Genomic DNA, 14,061 nt, shown 5'->3' with positions numbered 1-14,061 from the left:
GGAAAGAATTTTAAAAATTTCTAGAGAAAATAAAGAGATCATCAATGAGAACAAGAATTAGGTTAGACAGTGGGCACAAGATGACAAATGGGAAAATACTTTTTAAATATTAAAGAAAAATAAATTTTAACCTAGAGTTTTGTATTTATCTTTCAAATTGTCTTTCCAATGTAATGGCTTAAATATGTATATATATATATATATATATATACACACACAAACACATATATATATATATATACACACACACACATATATAAATATATGAAAAAAAACAAATAAATATATGTATATTGTTAAAATATAAATATCATATATTTATATTATATTATAATTTATAATATATTAGTTATAATTATATTTATAATATAATATATTATATTGTTAAAATTTAAATATATTTATATATATACATATATTTATTTATTTCAGATAAGACTGAGAATGACATTATACTGAAAACATGTATTGGAAGCAGTACTCAATATTCAAGAAATATGGTAAAGGTGACAAAGTCCCTGTTCAGGACCAGAGTGAGAAAAGGAACAAATTTACAAATATATCCAAAAACACCTAGAACTAAAATTTGAGATAATATAATATGAATATATACTCCCCTTTGAGGGAAGGGGAATATATATATTGCAGGGATTTGACCTTATGAAATGTGAACACTGGTTAAAGAGTCTTTATAAGGCTATGGTGCTTACGTCGAGTGTTGGAGTCAGGAGGTTTGGAATGAAAGATGGAAGTAAAGAGGGGGTGATCAAGACAAGCCGGAACCCATAAACACAAGCCGGAGCCTGTGAGGACAGACCAAAACTCCTTTTAGTTCCTGTTGCCTCTAATCTTGATGTTATGTGTTTCCTACAGAAACTAGAGCCTTATATCATGATTAGCAAACACCCCTGGTCTGGGGGTCAGTGAATCTTCGTGGGGATCTGCAGAAGGTGCAGCTGTTGGAAACTCCCCGGCTGCTTCACAGTCGTGAGGTGAGCTAGCAGGTGAGCGACAGTGCCCTGCAAACCTTTCACAGGGATCTTGCTTATGGCCCATCTAAATGGAAATGCACAGGAAATGGGGTGTGGGGAAACCAGAGTCAGCCTGGTCAAGCGGCCACAAAGCCAGTGCTCATACGTGTTAGTACTCTTGCTCCTACCCTCCACGTCTTCGAGCTCTCTTCTGTATTTCCTCTCTTTACCCTTAACTGCTGACCCTTGGAGAGTTTGTCCATCTGAGCTTTCAACTCACTGATTTATTCATCACCTTTATCCATCTTGCTTTATATCTTAACTAGTGTTTTAGCTACTTCAGCGGTTACTTATTTCATACCTTATATTCAGTCTGGTCCCCTTTAAAAAAATGTTTGTTTGTTTGTTTATTTATTTAGAGGCAGAGAATCCCAAGCAGGCTTTGCACTGTTAGTGCAGAGCCCGATGTAGGGCTCGATCTCATGATCCATGAAATCATGACCTGAGCCCAAATCAAGAATCTGATGCTTATTCAACTGAGCCACCCAGGAGCTTCTCAATTTGGTCCTTTTTAAATGTTTTCTTATTCTTACGTCATGTTGCTTACATCAGCGTTAACTTTTTAAATTTTTTTAAATTTTTTAATGTTTATTTAATTTTGAGACAGAGCGAGACAGAGCATGAGTGGGGAAGTAGCAGACAGAGAGAGGGAGACACAGAATCCAAAGCAGGCTCCAGGCTCTGAACTGTCAGCACAGAGCCCCATGTGGGCTCGAATTAACGAACTGCGAGATCATGACCTGAGCCAAAGCCTGCCGCTTAACTGACTGAGCCACCCAGGCTCCCCACATCAGCCTTAACTTCTTAATGTATTTGTTGTCATTAATTTCTCATTCCATCTCTTGGTATAATTCTGATTCATGTGGTCTATACTGTCGAATTTGCCTATCTTTCTAACATAGTAGCTGTAATCCTTACTTGGATTTCTGTTTTTTTTTTTTTTTCTTTCTGTTTTTTTGTCTTTTTTAGCCCCAAGTTCTCTTGCTCCCTTTGACTACCAGTTACTACACATGGTTATGGATTGGGACATGGCTCCAGCCCAGACTCTAATTGATGTACCTGTAAGTGAATTAAAGCCAGGGAAGAGAGCCCCGGGGCCACAGAACTGTTGGTGATCATTCCCATTTGCCCACCATCCAGAAATAACTTCTCTAGTGTGTATTTCCTATTTAAGGGAAATGGGAAACAGGCTCTAGACTCTAAAAACATTACAGTCTCTGTTGATTTGCTCTCCTTGCCCTGGGGGTTCAGAGTGGGAGGGATCCAGTGGTGAATACCCAAGGGTAGCTGGTCAGTGCACATTCCCTCTCTTCATCCCTCCTCACTTCCTTGGGGCTTTTGCTCTGCCCTTGTTGTACCCTGCTGACCCCTGCAGTCTCAGCTGTTGCTGCCAGTTTCTGTGGTGATTAACAAACTGACTGTCCACCTCGGGGAGAAGCAACAGAAAGTTGTCCTCCTCTGGCTGCCCTCCCCAGGCTGAAGCCATTCTCCCCACCAACCCCCTGCCATGTCCCTGCCAACCCCGCCCCCCCCCCCATCCGTTTCCTGAGTCTGCAGACTTCCCAGAGACTTTTTATAGTGCTTTATTTTATTTTATTCTTTGTTGTTAGTTCCTCAAATTCGAGTTTCCCCTCTGGCTTTTGTAGTTTCTTTAGGGTTGATTTTCAGGAAGGAGCCAGTGGCTAATGTAGTTTGTCATCTTGACAGGAGTAGAGAATGGTTTATAGAATGAGCAGGTGTAGCAACAGAAAGGGGAGAGAATCTGAGACAGCAGTTGCAGGAATCTTAAGAGAGGAAGGCTACAAATGAACCTCAAGAGGTGCTTTTTCTGCATTTAATTTAAAATTATTAATTAATATGTATGAGCATGTATGTATAAGTGTGTATATGGACATATGTATGTATGTATATGACTTTAAAAGTGATGGGGCGCCTGGGTGGCGCAGTCGGTTGAGCGTCCGACTTCAGCCAGGTCACGATCTCACGGTCCGTGAGTTCGAGCCCCGCGTCGGGCTCTGGGCTGATGGCTCAGAGCCTGGAGCCTGTTTCCGATTCTGTGTCTCCCTCTTTCTCTGTCCCTCCCCCGTTCATGCTCTGTCTCTCTCTGTCCCAAAAATAAATTAAAAAATTTATAAAAAATAAAAAAAAAATAAAAAAAAATAAAAGTGAAATAATGCTATCAGGCTTATCACTGAAAAACAGCAATCTCTGGGGCACCTGGGTAGCTCAGTGGATTAAGTGTCTGACTCCTGATTTTGACTCAGGTCATGATCTCACAGTTCATGAGTTTGAGCCCTGCCTGGGGCTCTGCACTGACAGTGAGGACCCTGCTTGGGATTCTCTTTCCCTCTCTCCCATGTAAGCTTTCTTTCTCTTTCAAAGTAAATGAATAAATTTAAAAAAAAATAGCAATCTTCACCCTTTCCTACCCTAATATTGTGCCCCACGGCAACAATTTTCAACTTAAAAAAAAAAACAACCTTTCTTAAAAAATAATTAAAAAATTTTTAAAAACCTTCTTCAAGTGTTTATTTCCACATTAAAAAAAATTTTTTTAATGTTTATTTGTTTTTGAGAGAGACAGAGACAGAATGCGAGTGGGTTAGGGGCAGAGAGAGAGAGAGACAGAATCCCAAGCAGGCTCCAGGCTCTGAGCTGTCAGCACAGAGCCCGATGCGGGACTCGAACTCACAAACCGTGAGATCATGACCTGAGCCAACATCGGACGCTCAACCGACTGAGCCACCCAGATGCCCCTTATTTCCATATTCTAAGTAACATGCTTTTATTAGTATTTCTTGGTTTTTAAAAGTTACATACTATGCTTGGCTTCCTAAATTAGAAGATGAAGAGCTCACACCTGTACACCACTGTATTCTCCCTTCCAGTGCATCCTTTTTCCCTTCTTACCCTAGCCTCCTGATGTACATACACCATCCCTTCCATCATCAATATGGCGTGTCCACAGTATCATGTGTGTGCAAACCCTGTTCATGCCTGAGACATATAGCATGCTAAGATCATACTTCCTTTTTTAAAAAAAATTTGATGTTTATTCATTTTTGATTGAGAGAGAGAGACAGAGTGAGGGTGGGGTGAGGGGCAGAGAGAGAGGGAGACACGGAATGTGAAGCGGGCTCTAGGCTCTGAGCCCTCAGCACAGAACCTGCCTTGGGGCTCAATCCCAGGAACTGTGAGATCATGACCTGAGCCGAAGTCAGACGTTCAACTGACTGAGCCACCCAGGCGCCCCTCATATTTCCTTTCTGAGATCTCTTTTTATTTTCTTAGGGTTAATACTTGCCTTACCCACCCCCAAGTGTTCAGCGCTCTCTGTGCCTCCCACAATTCTCTGAATACTTTGGTAAGAGTTGAAAACATCAGGTAATCTAGCGGATTCTTTCCCTTCCCCATACCCATCCCTCTGTGCAGACTTCATTTTCCTGCTTATCATCTCGGCAACTTCTTTTGCCTGCCTCCCGTGTTAGGCCTCCCATTTCCTAATTTTGTATCTCTCTGTTTCTTGAAACTTTCCCTTGTTTGGTGCTGAAACACCAGCAGTCTCTTTTGGTTGCTTCCCAAGAAAGAGTCCATAGGAGGTTAAGTTTAAGTGTGTGTGTGGTGATCATTTGCCATTTAGGCAGCCCCAAACATTCGAATACCCCTTCCCATTTTGTTAACAGTTTCCCACGTTATAAATTCTATATTCTTTTTTTTAATATTTGTGTATTTATTTTGAGGTGGGGAGGGGCAGAGGGACAGAGAGAGTGAGCCCCAAACAGGCTCCGTGCTATCAGCACAGAGCCCGACATGGGGCTTGATCCCACAAACCATGAGATCATGACCTGAGCCGAAATCAAGAATTGGACACTTAACTGGTTGAACCACCCAGACGCCTCTAGAGCTTTTACTATTATGACTCTGTGAACAGCTTGTCTCTCTGTTTTGTTTTGTTTTTTTTTTTATGTTTATTTATTTATTTTGAGGGAGAGAGTGCAAGTGGGGGAAGGGCAGAGAGAGAAGAAGAGAAAGAATCCCAAGCAGGCTCAGTGCTGTCAGTGTAGAGCCCGATGCGGGACTCGATCCCACGAACCCTGAGATCATGACTTGAGCCGAAATCAAGAGTCAGATGCTTAAGCAACTGAGCCACCCAGGTGCCCCTATAAATTCTATATTCTTAACAAAGAACCCTGTTCAGGTCGTTCTCCGGTTGTTGGATTGCAGACCTGTGATTTTGATCCCACCACTGAGCTGCATCCGTGCCAGAGTGAGAATCTGGATCCCCAGCTGTATTACTTGGGAAAGAGGCAGGGCCGAGGCTTCCACTTGGCCGGGGAATCTCTGGGTGAGGCAGCCCAGCAGGGTTCTGGAATCCAGCATGTGACTGAAGCATCTGATTTTGCAGCCTCCTGATGATGGCAGAGGCAGAGCCTGGATCTGGCGCCTGTGGTGATGGCAGCATCCTGATGCGGTGGCTTCTGTCCAAGGCACTGACTCCCTCAGTGGGCAGGCCTGTGCTGGGGGCTCAGTCCTGGAAGTACAGTCCATTTTCTCCCAATCTGTGCACTCTCTGTATCTTGTAACTTGTCCCTTTGGCTTAAATTGGTGTGTTAGAGTCTGTTAGAGTCTGCTATAACAGAATACCACAAACTTAAGGCCGACAGAAATGTATTTCTCACAGTTCGGGAGGCTGGACGTCCAAGGTCAGGTTCTGACGAGAATCCCCTTCCAGCTTGCCGACTGCTGACTGCTGAATATGCCCTCGCATGGTGGTAGGGACAAGGGAGCCCTTTTAGAAGGGCATCAGTCTCATTCTTGAGGGTTCCACCTCGTGTCCTCATCGCTTCCCAAAGGCACCCCCACCTTCTGATACCATCACATTGGGGGTTAGAAAATTCTAAAATTCTAAAAATTCAACACATGAGTTTGGGCGGTGAGGGGGAGACACAAACATTTAAACCGTAGCAAGTATCTAGAGTAACTTCTGCTGTATTAGTCTAACCTGGCCAATGTGCCTTGTATGCCTATAGGTATCGTGATTCTACTGCAAGACATGTGAGTTTGAAAGGGAACAGATTTCTTTTTTTTTTTTTTTTAATTTTTTAACGTTTATATATTTTTGAGACAGAGAGAGACAGAGCATGAATGGGGGAGAGGCAGAGAGAGAGACACAGAATCGGAAGCAGGCTCCAGGCTCTGAGCCATCAGCCCAGAGCCCGACGCGGGGCTCGAACCCACAGACCATGAGATCGTGACCTGAGCCGAAGTCGGATGCTTAACCGACTGAGCCACCCAGGCGCCCCTGAAAGGGAACAGATTTCTAATTTGGAAACTCGTTTTCCTCAAAAACTAGAAAGCTTTTCTCCATTGCCTCTGGCTTTTAGTGTGGTTGCTGAGAATTCTGAAGCAACCATTCTTTTTCCTGAGTCTGTATGTGATTTACTTCTCTGCAAATCTTTTTTTGTTTTGTTTTGTATCAAAGTAGTATTTACTCTTAGTTTTTTGTTTTTTATGCTGTCAAGTCTATAAATGGTCATATTTTAAAGTTTCAGAAAGTTCTGTGTGTTGTCTTACGAAAAAACAACTGTTTTCTGACTTTGTCCCCCCACCCCCATCCCATTTCCTTACTGTTAGAAGCAACCACTTTCCCTGCTAGTATATGTGAATATATAATTAAATGCATTTTTAGCACACATGAAGGGGATCCTGGGAAGTCTTTCAAAATTCTCACATTTGGCTTTATACATCAAAGTAGATAACTTCCTTGTACCTAAACAGACTTTTGGGGTGTAGGCGTTAGAGACCCTGTAATAGCAGTTGGTGAGTTTTTCTTCCCCTTTCACTTATTTGGTGGTAGGATCTGAACCTAGGCTGAGATCTGAAAATGGAAGGAGGCTCTTCTTCCAGGGGATGACAAGTAAGAGATCTGGTGAATTGGGGTCCCTAAAGTTCCTGGCACCAGCACCTGGGATATGACTCCTGACATGGGGAAAAGGCTGGGGAGTGAAATCTAGAGAGCTGGAGTAGGAAGCCGCAGAAAAGTGGTATATGGAGCTTCTGAACTGAGCTGAGCCCTAAGAGATTGGAATCTGCCCCCCATGGAACCTATAAAAACCACTGTACCCCGGGCAGGGGAGTGTACAGGCGGAGGCTAGCCTCAGGCGATCACTTTGGACCCTACTTAAGCACCGGGGCAAACAGCAGCATCAGACAGAGGAAGCCAGTCTAGGCTGTCTGGGCCTCAGCTACAACTTTGTATACCTTCGGTGTGCTTACTTGTTCCATGACAACCAGCTGCAGAAACTCTTACCAAGTTCTTTGGCTTCAGGGGAGTACATTTGGTTTCTGGAGCAGCAAAGCAGTGAGATAAGAACAACCAGGATTCCTTCCTGAGACTCATTAGAATCCTGGAATTTCTACATGGATGGAGGGGACAAGGGATTCCAAGAGATAAACTGATTTCCTGCTAAAATGGTTATTGAGCATGGCATCAGGGACCCCCGGGACAAGGCTGGCTGCTGTTCAGGAGTCTATGAAGGCTGCCTGGGGGGGCCCAGTTGGAGGAATCTGTGGCTCTTAATCTCAGGGTCGTGAGTTTGAGCCCCACGTGCGATGTAGAGATTACTTAAATAAACAAAACTGAAAAAAGGAACAATCTGAAATAAGACATATTGGTTACACATATTATGATTTACTTACCCTGTCTCTCAACTTCTCTGGACACTAGCAACTTTGGCTAGCTGTTGTTATGGACAGAATGTTTGTGTCCTTCCCCACTCCACCCCAAATTTCTATGTTGAAATCTGGACCCTCCCCCCACCGTCTCCCACCCCCACCCCATGTGATGGTATTAGGAGGCAGGGCCTCTGGGAGGTGATTAGGTCACAAAATTGGAACTTTTGACATTAATGAATGCGATTAGTTTCTTTATGAAAGAGACCTCAGACAACTCTTGCCCCTTGTGCCATGTGAGGACACAGTGAAAAGATGATCATGTTTGAATCAGGAAGCAGGATCTAACCAGACACCAAGTCTGTGGGCATCTTGATCTTGGACTTCTCAGCCTCCGGAACTATGAGAAATAAACGACGTTTAAGCCATTCAGTCTACAGTATTTTTACGACAGCAGCCTGAATGGACTAAGATACCTGTGCTTTCTTCCTTCCTACCTTCCTCCCTCCCTCCTTCCTACCTTCTTTCCTTCCCGTCTCCTTTCTTTCTTTCTATCTTTCTTTCTTCTTTCCTCTTTATTTTTCTTTCTTTTTTCTTTCTCTTTATTTTTCCTTCCTTCCCTTCTCTTTCTTTCCCTTTCTTTTTTCTTTCTTTCTTTTTCCTTGCTTCCTTTCTCTTTCTTTCCCTTTCTTTTTTCTTTCTTTTTCTATCTTTATTTCTTTTCCCTTTCTTTCTTCCATCTTTCTTCTTTCTTTCTTTTTCCTTCCTTCCTTCCTTCCTTCCTTCCTTTCTTTTTCTCTCTTTTTCTTTCTTATTTTCTTTCTTTCTTTCTTTCTTTCTTTCTTTCTTTCTAAGCATGTCATGACAAAAGGTTGGGGAGAGGAAGGAGCCAAAAGTGGAAGGGATTGGAGCTGACATAATTTTATTTGTCCAAAGTCCACCCCGACTTGCCCCCGTTAAACCAGAGTAGTTTCTACTGCTCACAAGGATAGATTTGAATCCAATTTGTATATTCTGTGGTTTGAAAAGCCATTTCAAAACATTAACTTGTTTTTTGGAATACATTGGATTTTTTAAATCAAAGGGAAGAAAAGCATAGCAGCTTAAAGCTGAGCATAAGGAGCTCTGGCCTTTAGTTTCCCTAAGCAATAACTGAAAACAAGAAAACTCAAAACCAAAACCATAAAACAAAAACCCCAAATAAAAGAAACACGTGGTGCATCTGTAAATTCATACACCAGGATGAATAACACAGTTTCAACAGACAATGATAAGCCTGATAGGACTTGCAGGGCAGTATTGGCTGCAGAAGCTTTTCTGGAAATGAAAAGAGGCAAATAGCCCCAACCAGGCCTCACATCTGTGTCTCTCACTAAATGGCCTGTCTGTTCCATCACAGCCGTTTTCAAGGTCCTGGAAATCAGTTCCCTAGCTTAATCCAAGGTGAATTGGACCCAGGGAATCTTTTGGTCACACTCAATTCTCCCGTAGCCATGTTTGCACAGACATTGTGTCAGCTGCCCTGATTCCTTGGGTGATGTGGGGGTGTAGCTACGACCGTGACTAATGATAGACACGCTTGTCCTTTGTAGGTAGGGAGAAAGGGCACTAAAGAACAGTTCCATGTGTTAAATGGAAGGTGTAGGTTGGAAATGAACAAACGGATTCCAATAAGATAAGGCAGATTATTTAAGTTTGATAGCAAGTGGTTATAACTTGAAGAAATTCGAATATGAGAGGTTCTAGTCAAGCATTTTTCACTGGAAAAAGCAAATCTCTAAAGTAAGCAAAACTAATCAGAATGTATCAACTCAAGAGAGAACAAGATATGGCACTTGGAAAGGAAAGGTAATAACGGCAATAATAATGTTCAGGCTCTGTTATTTTTTGAGGTTGGTTCAATAAAATGTAATGTAACATTAACAATTTCTTGGGAAAAAAACCAATCAACTGCTCTTCTCTTTTTATCTATGGCTCTATCTTCCACATGAATTATTCACTGCTCTGGTTAGTCCCTTGATGCATCCCTGAAGACTTCTGGGATGTGAAGTTAATGATGAAAGTAAAATTTGTAGTATTTCATTTAAGGACAAATGTTAATTAAAGCTTTATTTATAAATGCTCATCTGTTTGTTTTGGACCCAAATGCCTCTTCATTTCTGCTATTGATTTCACTTCATTCAAATCTAGGATTCTTCATGGGTATGTTGTAGTCTGAATGTTATTCCATCCTTTTCACTTCAAAATACCTTATTCACAAAAAACAGTGATTCCTTTCACATTGCTTGCTAAAGCCGTTATCCTTTCCCAGCCTCTGAGGGATGGCTATGTAATGTGTTACACTGAGAGCAAAATAAAGCTTGAGGCATTGTTTTCTAGGTGTTTCTGTTTACTAAGGCTGCACAGCAGAATCCTAACATAATGTTCAGCTTGGGTTTATTTTTCCAGGTATCTTGTATGATATTTTTGAGAGTCTTTTTTAACCAAGGGCTTTATAGAGATAATAAAATAAGTTTTTGAGAATAATTGAAACTAAATCCTGAAATTAAAACTAATTATCGAGTTTAGCATCAATACAGACAACAAACTACCAGCTGTCATCAAGTGGAATTTCAGCTAATTTTCTCCCTCTCCTACACGTGTGGCTCAGGGGATATTTTCTGTTAGTATATCTGTTCTCCTGGGTTCCTCTTTCCCTCGACAACAGTCCATATTCTTCAGTGTCCCAGGCTGTTTGTTATGGGATGGGCTCATATTGCTGTTCTCAGACTGTTCTGTATGTATGTCATGGCTACTGTTTGCTTCAAGTCTAGGCCTTACCAGTTGTTTCTGTAGATCTGATTGAGTGTGGAATACTCTAGAAAATACCGATGTCCTCCTCTACCTGTGTGCCTGGGAGCAACTATGGGTTAGTGCCCATCCCTCCATTCTCTGCTTCTCATCTGAGCACTGTGCCACATCCACCTTCTCTCTTCCAGCTGTGGTATGGCCCTCCCACTGTTCTGTTGGGTGATGTGGAGGGTTCTGTTCACTTTCTTTTGGCTGAAAGAGTTTTCTCCCTCATGGAGGTAAGGTGAAATAGATTCCTCCATTAAGTGGTACCAAGATGTTTTCTACTCAGTGCCATTGAACAACCCCTAAGTAACAGTGGTTCAGGAGATGTAGGATTCCCATCTACAACTCATCCAAGGAAACCACTTAGACACAAAGATATGTGTTGCGGGAGTTAGAATTGCTTGTACCTCCATAACCAACCAAATGAAGTTCCTTTACTTGGAAACTGGGTCTCTTCTTCACATACTTTGCCAAAATATATAGTCTGGCCAAAGGGCGGAGGAGTCTTGATAATTTGTTCATCTTTTAAACCTTGCTAGTAAGATGAATCAGTGCCAATCAGACGGACATCAACTAGTCTAATCAGATGGACCAAACAGGTCAATTTTCAGAACCTATTTTCGTATCTAAACTGAGTCACTGCAGACCAATACAGAACTCATCCTTTTCCAAAAAACTACTATCTCTGTTAACCCTTCTACAGTTTGACATCATTAGGAAGGCAAAAAGCACTTAAAGAGATGAATAAATTGTTACATCCACAACGGCTAACATAGTATTTATGTCACATTACTAAGTGCCTTTTCTTTTTAGTTTCATATTCCTAGGCTTTCCTTTTGTTTCTGCAATTCTTCTTAGGACAACTGAAGCAGAATCCAATATAAAATCTCTCTCCCTCCCCTTTCTCTTTCTCTCCCTCTCTCTCTTCCTTCCTTTCCTCCTATTCCTTCCAATTACTTTGGAAAGAAGTTTGGCTTACTACATACTGGACATAGAATTGGTAGCTTGTTAACCCATACATTTTTTAATCCTGTCTGTATCAGATTAATCTCTAACAGCTTGGGGAATAAGCTTGGGTCCCACTTCTAAACTACTGAAACAATCTGTAGGCATGAGATTTAAGAAGTCTGTGTTTTTAAAAATCTCTACTCTTAAAAATATTCTAATGTGCAGCCAGATTTGAGAACCCACAGCCTGAGTATTGCCTGCTGTAGCCATGATTTGTCAAAGGCTGCATCTGATCACACTGATTGTGTCGGAGTTAGTCTCATTTCGTTTAACTCTCTCCTTGATGACCTGGCTACAGGGACAAGGTAGTGGCAAGGATAAGAGTGTGAATAGTCACATTAGACTGCCAAGTTCAAATTCTGACTTTACTCCTGTCAGTTTATTGAGCAAGTTATGTGATCTCTCCATGCTTCAGTTTATTCATCTGTAAAGTAGGCATTAAAAACAATCCTATCTGAGAGCATTGCTGGATGATTAAATAAGATGAAACACATAAAGCACTGAGAACAGCACCTGCTACCTAGTAAATGCTGGCCAAATCCTAGCCATTGCCATTCTGTGATCATGATGCAACAATCATAGAGGTCTCCTAGGTTTGGAAGGGCTTTGAAAGATGATCTGCACTTCAAGCAGTGGGATATTAGTATGATCCCATTTTACAGATTAGAAAGCTCAGGTTCTTAAGTGCTGTGCCTGCCCAAGATGATTCAAGATGAAAATAACAATGATTATAATAACAAAAATAATAACAAGTAATATCTGTTGTGTGGTTACTACATGGCAAACCCTGCAGGAAGTGTTTGAGGTAACATATCATTAACCCAGTGCTTTTCAACCTTTAACGTGCCCACAGAATCACCTGGTGGTCTTGTGAAAATGTAGATCCTGACTCCATAAGACTGGCATGGTGCTTAATAGTCTACATTTTGAACAAAACCCTGGGTGATGGCGGTACTCTGCTGGTCCAGGACTCGCACTTTGAGTAACATGGGTTTAACCTGAGCAACAGCCCTATGAGACGGCTGCTGTTTTTTGTCCCTATTTTGCATATAATAACTAAGGTTGTGAGGGTAAATATCTTTCTCAAGGTCCCAGAACTTGTAGTGGTAGTACTGGGGCTTGGACCGATGGTCTCATTCCAGAGCCCGCCTTCTTAGCAACCACACCCGACTTCATTCATGCATATGCGACAGTGGTATCTATGCCTATTTGGCTTCTCTTACTAAGGACCAGAAGGTAGAACAAATGGCATATATTCCCCAAAGTTTTCAAGTCATGTTCCTACTTAAAGCAAAGATACCTAGGGAATGTTCCATATGGTTTTAATTGTACATCATAGCCCTGGCACTTTCGGCCAGAATGACCTATCCATGCCTGTGGCTTCTCTTGCCCATAAAAAAAAAGTCTAAAATTTCAGCTGGTGTCAAGCCTAATGCTCAGGTCACTCCGGAGCGATAACACTGGCTCCCACCCTTTTTAACCCGGACCTTCATTTGGCTTGAACTTATTTCGCCAAGTTTTGGATCCTTGGCTCTCGCTTACTTTTTTTGTCTTAGCAGCAGACCCAGAGATACATCTCTCAGACTCCTTTGAAGAAAGAATGTGTTGCACAGCATCAAGGGCTGGGCTTAGCTGACTCCCGCTGTTCACCCCTTCAGTCTGCTTCAGCTTTGGGGCTCAGGCCAAACTCTCAGGCCCCCAGGCCTGGCCACTTCCACCAGTGCTGATCCCTCTAAGTCCACTCTTTGCTCAGTGCCCCTCACTGGGCTGGTAGAGACCTTGTCAGCTTGGCATCATGTCACAGGTGTGACAGCTTCCCATAAGCAATCCTACTCTCTCCTTTTGTTTACACAAGTGTTACTGACCAGTACTGTAAAGATTTTGTCTCCTAGACATCTTGGAGCCTCTCCCCAGAGTTCCCAACCAACAGCTCCCACTGCTCAAGGGAGACCTCCCTCTCAACCTAATCCAAGTTCCTGACCCTCAACTGGTGCCTGGCCAAGCCTAGTCTGGTACTCAGTGGACATTCACCACGAGACAGGTGCTTAGTTATACACAGTCACTCAATAAACAAGTGCATGTTGAGTGACCATTGTGTACTTCTATCTTTATAGGCATAATCACCTCTTCTCAATGTCTGCGATAAAGAAGAACTGTGGCAGATTTATATACCGTGCCTCTATGTAGCCTTTGGTTCCTGTGGTGAATTGTTTGCTGGAGTTTTAACTTCAGCAATTACATACTGTATTTGAGGATCGTTGGCAGCTGCCTACATAATTACAGTGTTGTAACATAGTGAAGAAAAACAAATGTCACCAAAATAAGATAAGAAGTGACTAGCTATGTCTCCGGTGAAAAAACACACATGAGTCAGCAACAATGAACTAGAGTTCACAAAGTCAATCACATGCTGGATATAGAAAAATAAATAGAGTAAGACTCTGATGGTTGGGTTTTGGTTGTTTCTTTTCGTTTGTTTGCTTGTTTATTTTCTAGTTTATTAATACTACACAGA

The 14,061-nt window shown here is 42.1% G+C and overlaps 1 long non-coding RNA gene across 6 annotated transcripts in view; it reads left to right on the top strand.

The window, feature by feature from the left end:
- Positions 1-14,061, top strand: part of LOC144617182 (uncharacterized) — a 185,032-nt gene that overhangs the window by 100,220 nt on the left and 70,751 nt on the right. For 4 of the 6 annotated variants that reach the window (XR_013557367.2, XR_013557365.2, XR_013557366.2 and 1 more), the window contains one exon: positions 874-1,004. This is a non-coding gene — a long non-coding RNA (uncharacterized LOC144617182). Of the gene's footprint in view, positions 1-873; positions 1,005-2,000; positions 2,544-14,061 lie in introns of those variants that run through there. The other 2 variants (XR_013557370.2, XR_013557369.2) reach the window with 2 other exon arrangements.

Source organism: Panthera onca, chromosome A1 (assembly GCF_046562875.1).
Source record: "Panthera onca isolate mPanOnc1 chromosome A1, mPanOnc1 haplotype 2, whole genome shotgun sequence".
Lineage (NCBI taxonomy): Eukaryota > Metazoa > Chordata > Mammalia > Carnivora > Felidae > Panthera > Panthera onca.
This window is presented reverse-complemented; position numbering and strand designations above follow the sequence as displayed.